We start from the raw sequence: 10,929 nt of genomic DNA, 5'->3' as shown, positions 1-10,929 counted from the left end.
CAGCAAAACATCAGGGGAGCGGGAGGGAGAAAGAAGAAGACACAGCGGTCAGTAGTCTTCTGGAAATTAAAATAACCCTCAATTTAAATATTTTCTTTTTTTAGTATCAATGACTGTACTGAGTTATCTTTTACTGGGGCACTGAGACTGCCCAAGACCTTAGCTGCTTTAGGGATAAGTTCATTCCCTTGAACTGAGTGGTTGCTTGCCATACCGGAGTGTGCTCAGCTGTATCAAGTGGAGGATGTTAATTCACATCTCCATGGTTTAATCTGGTGGAGTAGCATGCTGTTTCTCACTGCAAACAGAGGAATAGCCACACAGAGGAAAAAATTAAGTTGCGAAAATAATACCAGTTGCATGCCAATTCAACACGTTCCACAGTAGCATATGGAAAAAGCTATAGGAAAGCAACAGGAAGCTCAGCTGCAAAATATTGAGTCCCTTCTTCCTACCTCACTGAGTTTAGCAAACTTTAGCAGGCTAGTGGAAAACAAGCAAACAAATGACAATAGAAAAGCCCTTATAAATCAGGCTAACAGGAAAGTAAGGCTGCAGCTTATTCTTTCTGGCAATAATTAACTCTGATGAAGGCCCCCCATCTCCCTTTTTGAAATAGCTAGCCGAGGGTTGTGGTGCCTGTGAAGAAGCATTTGCTCAACGAGGGAGCAGCTGTCAGCTACATGCTGGTTTTTCCTCCCTGGGAACAGGCTTTAGCACACTGTGATATGGGCAATGCTTCACAGTTATCGTAAACACTTAGGATATTTGTCATGTATTGTTTGTGCCTACATGACACCTATCATTTTAAATCTGGCAGCTGAGATAACTGTCTGTGATTACAGTGGAGCTGCACTGGTTTTCTAAAGTGAAGCTATGGCTGAGAGACTGACCTTCCTCCTATAAAATCTTTAAAAATTAAAATACTCCTGATTTTTTTGTTGCTTGGTAGAACCTCTTGTGCCTGTCTGAAGGTTGTCCCTATCTCAAAAATGGGTTGCTCATGGGAAGCAACATCTCATTGAGACAGGTGGAGCTCTAATGAACACCTTCAGTTTTCACCAGACAGAAGGGTCCACGCTGCAACTAACAGCACTGCCAGCAGAATTGCAGGAAAGATCCTTATCTGATTAAGTAATTGAGGTTGTCATCAAAAAAAGCATTAGCAGAAAGAGCCCAAACTGCAACTACATGAGCAGCCTTAACCCTCAAATGCCTGAACCCTCTGAACGCCATATTTCTCAGCTTGCACGTGCTTGTAACACCTTTCTTAGAGGAGACACAAACAAGCAGTGTGAGAACCACTCAGGTTGGAAGGCATTGCCATCCTCTGGCAGCAGGAGTCCTCTTGCTTTTGCTGAATTAGAGATGTGAGCATTTCCACCACTTCTTGCACCCCCATCGCCTCCTGCCTCAGGGGAATCTAGCAGTCAAATTCTTTGGATGATTAATTGCTCTAGCTGGGCAATTATGCGGTGCTAGCACTCAGTCTGTGGGTGTTTTTCCAGGACTGGAGACTGGATTTATCTCCAGCCTATTCTTGAGACCCACCCTGCCTTCTTTCTTGTCTGTTTTTGTCATTCAAAGTATACCTTTCCCCTGGAGGCTCATGCTTTTTGGGGCCTTTGAACCAGAAATTTGAGTTTCAGGGATAAGTCATGGTTTATATAACAGACATTCAGAAAAAAAAAAATCTTGTTTAGTTCTCCTAGTCATTTCCATTCAATCACCACATACTGAAAAATTAGTATGGATCCATCAGTGCTGACTGAGAAAACAACTCCTGAGGCAGCAGTTTCCTTACAATAAATCTGTAGTAACCTGAACCAGAGTTTGTAATTCATATGCAGTTTTTTCAAGCTCTTAACAATGCTCTTGTTCAATGTGGGGAATGTATCTACTCTACAAGTAATTTATCTTGGGCTTTCCTTTATTAAACAGCAATAAATTGAGAAATTGTTGAATCATAAGTTTTCACTAGTAGTCATTTATCCCGTGCTCTAGTTAACCACCTGGGACTTTACAGAAGCATGCCTGTGGTGTTAGCTACTCAGACTAAGACATGGGAGAAAAAATGTTAGGAATTTCTTGCAAGCAAGAGCTTTTTCAGAGCATAAAAAACAGAATGATGATGGAAAATATGTCAAATGTCAACAGATGAAGTACATCTCCTATGAGAAAAGTGAAAACTAAGTGACTGCCTTAGAAAAACCAAAGCATTACATAGGAAAAAGACGTGTGCTATTTCTGAAAGCAGCTCACAAAAGAGATGAGTGAGCTCTTTGGAGGCCTGGTATTGCTTCAGATCTTCTGGAGAAAGGTGAGAAAATATAAACTCTAAATATACTATCATCCAAATAAAAACTGCATTTGATCCTTAGATCACATTTTTCTCAGCACTGGTGAATTTTTCATTTTCTGCTGTACTGAGTTATGTATCTTACTTCAAGAGTGATCGTGCCTTTGCAGCTATTACTGCCCACAACAACGGTCTTTCTGTAAAATTAATCTAATGTAGGAAAAAACGATGCCTCCAAGATCTTCTCCACAAGCATAACATACACCAATCTAAAGACTAAGTCCAGAACTAAATGAGCCTGAGTTTTGCTTCAGTAAGCAATGTGGACCCTTCCCAAGGTATATTAAAATTGCAGGGTTTTTTGTTTGTCTGTTTGCTTGGGTGTTTGTGTGTGTGTGTGTTGGTTTACATCAAATAGTTTGTAACTTTTCTTCCAAGACTGAATTTTTTTACCTTCTGGCACTCTTTGCTACCCCAGCTGTAATGCAGTTCTGGGAGGTATATCGACCCTGAAAGCCAGATCTACCAGATGGTGGCACAATCTGCACCAGGAGGTTCTGGAGCAAAATGTTTCACATTTTTTTTTTAAAAAAGTCCTCATTACAAAGAGGTTATTTATAGTGTTATTCTAATAAAGAGCCAAAACAGAGCAGCCTTTTATTAGAACTTGCAATAAAGGGCATTACACAGAGGCCTCCCTGTGCATAAATACCACTTACTCACTGTGCAAAAGTTGGCCTGGAGACCAGAAAAATTCAGCTTGTATTAGCAAAGAATTCATTTAGGTAGGAATGTTTTAAAGAGTTTAAGCAGCATTAATTCAATTAATTCCACATGTGACAATGTCATTTTATCCTAATTATTTAAAAATTCAGAAATCAGGTGGGGGAAAAAAAAAAAAAAGAGAAACTCTGTTCTCTCATGAGACTTCATCTGAAGAGTTACAATAAAAGTCCTGTAAGTTTGCCTGTTGGAAAATAACCATTTAAAACAGCCTTTCCCTGGTCCAAATACAGGTATCTCTGAGTCAAAATAATAACAATAATAATAATAATAACAACAATAATAATAATAATAATAGTAATACCCTTGTCTTCAAGGTGAATATAAGTGGATGAGAGAAAGCAGCAGAGGAGCTCCTTTTGGCTCACTCCTCTGCAGTGCGAGGCATCTTCAAGCCAGGAATCTGAGGGACATTGGCCTTGGCCCCTCCTTGGTACGGGCTGCTGGAGGGTATGCTTTGTTTTGAATAACCCATCGATAAATTCCGGGATTAAGACAGTTTTCTCATTCTCTTGGAGTCGAGTGCAGGTGAAGATCAGCCCCCAGGCTCCAGGAACATGCTCCAAGTCTGACTTAGGGATGGAGCATCCCGGTCACTCCCTTCTGCTCCTGGTGCTGCTGACCTCCTGCCCAAATACACCCAGTGCTCTCTACACTAATTTTTGGGCTTGGGCTGCAGGACAGCTGCTTTCTCTCTCTCTCTCTCCCCCCCCCCCCCCCCCCCCCCCCAGTGCAATAACGCGTTACATTACAGCCGCAAGTACAGCTTTGGGTTGTTTTCGGGGAAAGGGGGAAGGAGGGGGCAGACGAGAGAGAAGAAATCGAGGAGACAGATACGAGCATCCCCAGGGGACAGCCGGTGTACGCTGGGGACGATGCGGCCGGCAGAGATGACGCCAGGCGCTCCCGGGGCCGCCAGCTGCCCGCTGTGCCGGGACATCTCCCCCGGAGCCGAGCTGCGCCCCGGCCGAGCCCGGCAGAACCAGGGCTGGCAATGGCACCCGCCCGCCGCCGAGCGGCACCAAGGCACCGAGGCACGCCCAGCCCCCCGAAAAACACCCCCATCAAGGCGGCAAGACGGGAAACGAGGCTTTTCCCTCTCTGCCAGCAGGAGGGGGATGGAGGGGACGCTGCCCGAGGTGCCCCTTAGAGCAGGACAGGGGAGCTTGAGGGCAGCCGGGATCATCCCTGCTGATCGTCCTGAACAAGGCGCTCACGCAAACGACTGGAAAACTAGTGGGACTGCAAGCCAGACTCCTCAGTTCTTAAGCAATAGCAAGGAAAACGTTTCTGGAGCGGTAGGGTGAGTTACACAGCGAGGAAGGGAAATTCCAGCCCGAATTCCAGCTTTTGTCTCAAGCTTTCCTCCTTGCATGTCACTATCTACATGCATGTCCTTAGATAGCAAAGCCGGTCCAGTGCATAAATGTCTTCACTGACTAAAAAAAAAAATCTGTTCTTTTGTTCACATAAAAACAAGGGGAAATTTGCTATATCGAAGGCTTTCGGTACCAAAGAAGTCCACACTAATGGAGAAGAATTATATCTCTCAAAAACCTCACTTCAGGCTTTGGTAACATCCACAAGGTGCATAGGAGCCTTTGAACCACGGATGCAGGGACAAACTAAACATAGAACAAGTTACTCTGATGTAGAAAAGATCCCATACATCAGCTAGTGGTATAACAACAAGCAACTTTGGAGAGTCTGGATATATTGTTTTGAATTGCTCCTAAATTCTGTTTAAAAGAGAAACATTGTTAACATTGTTATTTATGTAAGTTGCTACTAATATTTAAATTAGCAAAGTCAGGTTTACTCCTCACGAAATCAATGAACTGAAAGTTCAGCGTGGTTTATTTATCCAGACATTCTAGAATATGGGAATATTAAGGAAACAGTGTTATTGAAGAGAGCAAAACATTTTGCAAAAGACAAGATCAAGAAACATATACCATTTAGTGTGGGGATAAAAACATTGTATTTGATGGTTGTTTGACGTGAAGTTGGGGATCTCTAGCAACTCTTACACCTCTTTTTTCTACTAACTGAAAAAATTGTAGCATTGATAGGTGGTTGGGATTTTCTAGTTAAGATCCTCATGCGACCCAAGCCATAAAGAATACTGAACTTGTTTTCTTGTTTCTACTGTGCAGGTATGTAATATATCCTAGGGTTAATTCAGTGTTTTTTATACAGATGTTTACAAGGAGAAAACTAATTAAAAACAAGTATTTAACTGGCTTTTCTTCATTTGGCATTCAATACCTGCCTGGAGGAAAGGTTTCCAGCAGCCCATGCTGTGCAGTAGCCCCTTCCCCATGCTGTGCAATAGTCCCTTCCCTTACACTTCAAAAAAATGAGAGCATGTTATGAATTCTGAAACCATTTCAGTATGTCATTAAGCTGATGCTTTTGAGTTTTGTTCTGATGCTGTTGCTATGCCAATTTGAGACAGGAAAACAGTCTCTAAGCATTTACTGAAAACATTGCTCATCAATTGGAAAAAAAGAAAATGGGGAAAAAATCCAGACATCAATCTGGTACTTGAAGAGAAACACAAGCTCCCCTGTTCTGGCAGCCGGTTCTCCCACATGTACAGGAGCCCTCTCTCTGCCATTGTGAAATATTCACATATGTCAACCAGCCAAAAACGTAGCAGTGGAGAGCAAAAGAGCACTAAACAGAGGCTTTCTTGCCACTCCTCACAGGCAGTCACAGTGCTGCTGAGTTGACACCCAACAGCTTTACCAAGTTCAGGTCACGCTGGGACAACAACATTTTTCTCCGTAAGAGTTGATGAGCACAAACCCTGAACCTAGACATAGAAAGAGCAGTTGAACAGTATTTACTGTGTGATATAGACAGTAAAATCTGCCCTCTGAGTATTCTTTTGGAGCATGAGAAATTAGTTTTTTCACTCCCTTAGGCTTTTTGTGCCCTGGCCACACATTGAAGGAAGACATTGCAGGTGGTTTGGCTGAGGAGGTGATGTAATTTAACTGTGCAGGCTCCTGGCAAAATGCTAACTGTCAGGCAGGGCCAGGTGCGGTTGTAGTCCCAGCTCTGGGCATCCCTCAAGGACAGAGTTAATGGTGTGTGGCACTAGGGATTGCAAAACAGCACAGCTTTTTTCCATCCATTGTAAACCATGCTTTTTCTCATGAAATGTTTCAGCATTTAGTTGGAGTATATTTAGAAGTATTCACATTTGCTAAAACAACAGAAAGAAAAAACCTCAGACTCATCAGAACTCTCATCAGTAGTGAAGTATTTGACAGTATTTTCAAAGTGAAAGTCAAGAACAAGACTTTAGTTTTCAAATCTTTTTTGGGAATCAGAGTTCTTTGTTCTACCATTTTGTTCAAATGCATGACATCATACTGTTTCTTATTGTATTCATATTTATTTTGTGTGCCACAAAGTGTTTAACAGCATCAGAAGAGGGAATTCAGATACTTTGATTAATGTTTATCCACGGGAAAGTTTTACCTTTGGTTCTCAGTTTGAAGAAAGTTGTCAAAACACAAGAAACTTCTGCTTCTGACCAGCTGTTCTCTAAAGATCAGTCCATGTTAAGTTCAGGTTGCTGCAGTCACCCCAGCCCCTCCACCCCTCTCCCTGCCCTCGCATGATGACTCAACTTCTAATGATACAGTCACACAGGGGTTTTTCCACAGCACCTGTCCCATTTGACAGCCTGTAATGAATGAAAGGGTTGAGCAATGTTTATTTTTATCTTCTCTTTTCTATTTGAGCTCTGCTTTGGGGACAACTGTCAAAAGCATATTTAACCACTTACTTTTAAAGACTTGCATGCGTCCTTCCAGTTGCATCCCCGTGCTTATTAAATTGACCTTCAGAACTACAGCTAAGTAAGGTCACAATTTCCTAGTAGGAGACTATTTTACTTTACTTTTCTGATTAAAGAGGAGACCCAGCAGCATTTTGCGTTTCTTATAAGGGAACATTTAATCTTTGGGGGGAAAATGGAGCTCTTCCAGCACCTCCACAGCACTGCAGTTTTAATAGAGAGAGTCATCCTGCCCCATTCCACACAGGAATACTATTCCAGGTATTGCGTGTAAAACATTTAGTGAGACAGCTGGCCATGGGCCTGAGGGATGTTCACACGGACAATGCAAGCTGTATCAACCAGCACTAGCTTAACAAGTATGTTGGCACAACTGCAAAAATAAACATTTCTTGTGCTTCCTTGTTCCTTGTTAAAACAATTGGTGCTCACAGCATTTTCCCTTTTCTTCAGTGGTTGTCCTCTATCACCAGGAGTCTCATTTCCTTGTGCTGTTTTTCTCCTATCTGTTCCCATACTGGGAGTGTTTGACAGGTACCTGACCAAAGAAGGGGCTGGCAGAAAACCTGAATAGATATAAACCCTCAGAACCTTCTCATACCCCAAACTTTCCTCTGCAGTCCTGGCTGCTCCTCCCCTGGAAACCCACCCACTTCCACTAGACATTTGCAAACAGAAGAACTTCCTCTGTGTGTGCACAACCATGACACGCAGCAGCACACTCGTCTGCCAGCTCCAGCTCATCAGGTGTGCTCGGCCAGTAGAAATAGCATAGTGCATTCCCTTCCAATATGAGAAACCTACAGTGAAACCTTTGCTAGGTATGATGCTTGCACAGACAAGAGCTCAACTATTTCAATCCATTTGTCATGTGCTTCCACTTCTCCACTTACCAGGAGGAGCAAATAGGATGTCCACTCAGGGACTGTGCAGGGGGCCAAACCTTTGGCTTTGTGTGCTCTGGAACAATGGTTCCCATCTGCTTACATCTGCTTTTTACAGAGTAGCTCCTCAAACCTCCATGACCAGGTAGTAGAGGAGCGATTGGCCACAGGGGACTGTGTCATTCCTTATCCATGACCAGAGTCATTGTTTTCCCAGGCATGAGGGCTGAGCTGTCTGGATCATTTCCTAACATGCGCAAGCACCTGCAGTTCCTATTTGTACAGCTGTGTATCCTTCAGGGAAGATGCTCCCCTAACCTGACCTTGTCAGATGCCTGAACTGTGTTGCAGGTGAGTAAAAAGGAAAGCATTTCTGGATGCAGCCATGTGCAGTGACTCCAGCTGCACTGCACACTGCTCTGCTTTTGGTGTGAGGCAAAAGAAAGCAGAAAATGAAGACAATATTACAGTAGTTATCAGTGGGAAAAAGAGTGGGCACCTTTATAGAAAATCTCTTCTCCAGATATTATTCACATTCACATCTAAGTGTGGTTTTTCAGGGACCTGCCCATCTTGCCTCCTTTTCCCCTCCCATGGATTTCTGCTCAGTAGGTACCACAGGGGTAAAGCAGTCCTTAACTGAGACCTCTGTTCGTTAGCTATCAGTGGTTATTGTCATAGGAGGCCCACAGGTGACATCAAGGCTTCATTGCTTCACCTGATGGATCCTTAAAGATGTTGTAGGTCCCTGCTGTAGGGCTGGCCCTGAAACGAGGCAACAGGTCACAGCAAGCTTTGAAATATCAGCCCCAGATGCTACCTCAAGGTTCAAATTAACCAGCACATTTCCCCAGAGACTGACATTACCAAAATCTCTTGGTGAGCTGACTCCACAGGCTGGAAGGGAAGAATAGAACTTCAAATAAGTGGACTGACAGAGTTCAAAGGGATAATAAGCATTTAAGTTCAACATGAAAGACATCTTCCTCTGCAGAGCTTTAGGATGAAACATAGCCAGGCAGATAAGCTATTTAAAAGCCCCTTTAATCAAGACTATTAACATGGAGATTTTTGTCGTAATTAAAAACATCCCCTATTCAATCACCTTAAAGGGAAAGTGATAAAAAATGTAATTTATTTTTCTATTTGAATCCCTTGTAAAAGAACAGCAAAAAATTTTTCCTTGCAGGGAATCACATTGTCATTAAAATTATCTTTGAGAGAAAATTCATTTAATCTATTCTGTTGTTCGTATTTTAGCAGTGAACTGTTGCACTCAATTTTCAACAAAAAAGGTAGAAAGCCTACATTTTTACTTTCCAAGTGTTTAATCTTCTGACCATAAGCAATAGTGAGACAACTTAAAAGGAAAATTTTTCTTTTCACATATTTCCTGATATCTCAAAAGATGCTGTAGAAAACAATGCCAGCTCATGTAGAAAGCACACTTTTTTTTTGTTTGTTTGTTTGTGGTTTTTTAATTTTTTGTGCATTTGGAAGTAAACCACATTAAAAGAAGCCTACCTACTTTGCAGAAGGCAAAGCAGACAAAATAGTACCATGCACCAGTATTCAGCAAGGCTTGTAAGTGAGCTCCAGAAAGGAAAGATGATGCTTCAGGAGTTACAGAGTGCTACCAATGCACCTTTCTCCTTTCCTAATTTAGGAGCTCTAAGTCCTGTCTGCTGGGGGAATCCCTTCTTCCCTGTAAGATGGCTGTTGACTATTTAGCTCACAATGATGAAGAATAGGAGAAAAATTAATAGGACAAGAGAAACTTTCACAAAGCAGCCACAGCAGGGGTGCTTCACACAGAAGCATGGCATCTGAATGGAAACAGGCAGTCCTTAGCAGGACAAGGGTTGTTGTTCACTTTGTTTTCAGGCAGAGATACAGACCTGAGTGCTTACAGAGGAAGAGCAGCATATGGGACATGCGTGAAACCTCCCTGAGCCTCCCACGCAGTGCTAAGCCAGCTAGCTAAGAACCCAATCTTGGGCAGGGAAAATATCACCATCTGACAGAGCTTTGCCAGTGTGAAGCAGCATTTCTCACAAGCTGAGAAGCTGTTCAGTGGTGCAGCTGTGGTGAATCTGAGGATGTGTCCTGTTGATCTTACTAGGCCCAAAGATGTTGCAGGGTTCTTTGCTTGTCATACTCCTTCTATTGCTTTCGCTCCTCAGACTTTTAGAAAATGCCTTTGCTGTGAATCCTTCTTTATTTCAAACTGATACTGACTAAACTGGAAGATCCAGAAGGCACATATATCACAATATATCATATGCATCAACTCAGTGCTACCTCTGGTTTATAGCACAGCTGTGTGCTAACCCAGCTCCATTTTTTAATCCCCTGAACCTGGCTGGCCAGCTTCTGCAAAAAGCCTTTTTTTTTTTTTTTTTTTGTTTTGCAAAACCTGAAAATAAATTTGAAAATGCCCTGTGTTCTACATGGTGTCTTGAGCAGCGTCATTTCAAGGTGCATCTCACCCTCTCATGGTATTGAAAGTGATCAAACATCTCCTTACCTGAACTGGAAACTCTGAAGCTGCTTCATAATGCACCTACCAAGCATCTGCTTGATGAGGTGGAACATCCCCAGGCAAGCACCCATCTGTACAGCCCTGGTGCAGGTGCCCTGCCTGAGCCAGAGAACATATGCTGAATAGCAACTACCATATGAGATTCCTCCCTGACAGTGCTCTTCAAAGATCAAGATCTCCCTTCACTAAAAATATTAGGTACGTGAATTTTGTCCTATAGATCTGTATGTGCTCAGAGCAGTATCTACCTTTTTACAAGTAAGGCGCATCTGCATCACCATAGCTATTTATAATATAAACTTCAGATCATCTTTTCCAAGCAGATCTAAATCACAGATATCACCTCTCTTTCCATGGCAGCTTAGTTCTCTACCTTCACCCTTCAGAAACTTGAAGAAATATGCTAATTTCCACCAGGCTGTATTTGTTCCTGTTCCTTAGAAGGTGTCTGGGCAGGCCACAAGCTGAATAGAGCTGTGCCAGCTTATGGCAGCAGGCATCAGCTGTGGTAAGACTTGCTTACCAAGCCCTGAGCACTGCCATGCTCTGCCTTGTGCATTACAGGCAGCCTTTCCTTGAGTGTGCATGTCTGGAGCAACAGAAAAGG

Source organism: Chamaea fasciata, unplaced genomic scaffold (assembly GCF_029207755.1).
Source record: "Chamaea fasciata isolate MVZ Bird 193981 ecotype frontalis unplaced genomic scaffold, bChaFas1.0.hap1 SCAF_1, whole genome shotgun sequence".
NCBI lineage: Eukaryota > Metazoa > Chordata > Aves > Passeriformes > Sylviidae > Chamaea > Chamaea fasciata.
Note: the sequence above shows the minus strand (reverse complement) of the source record.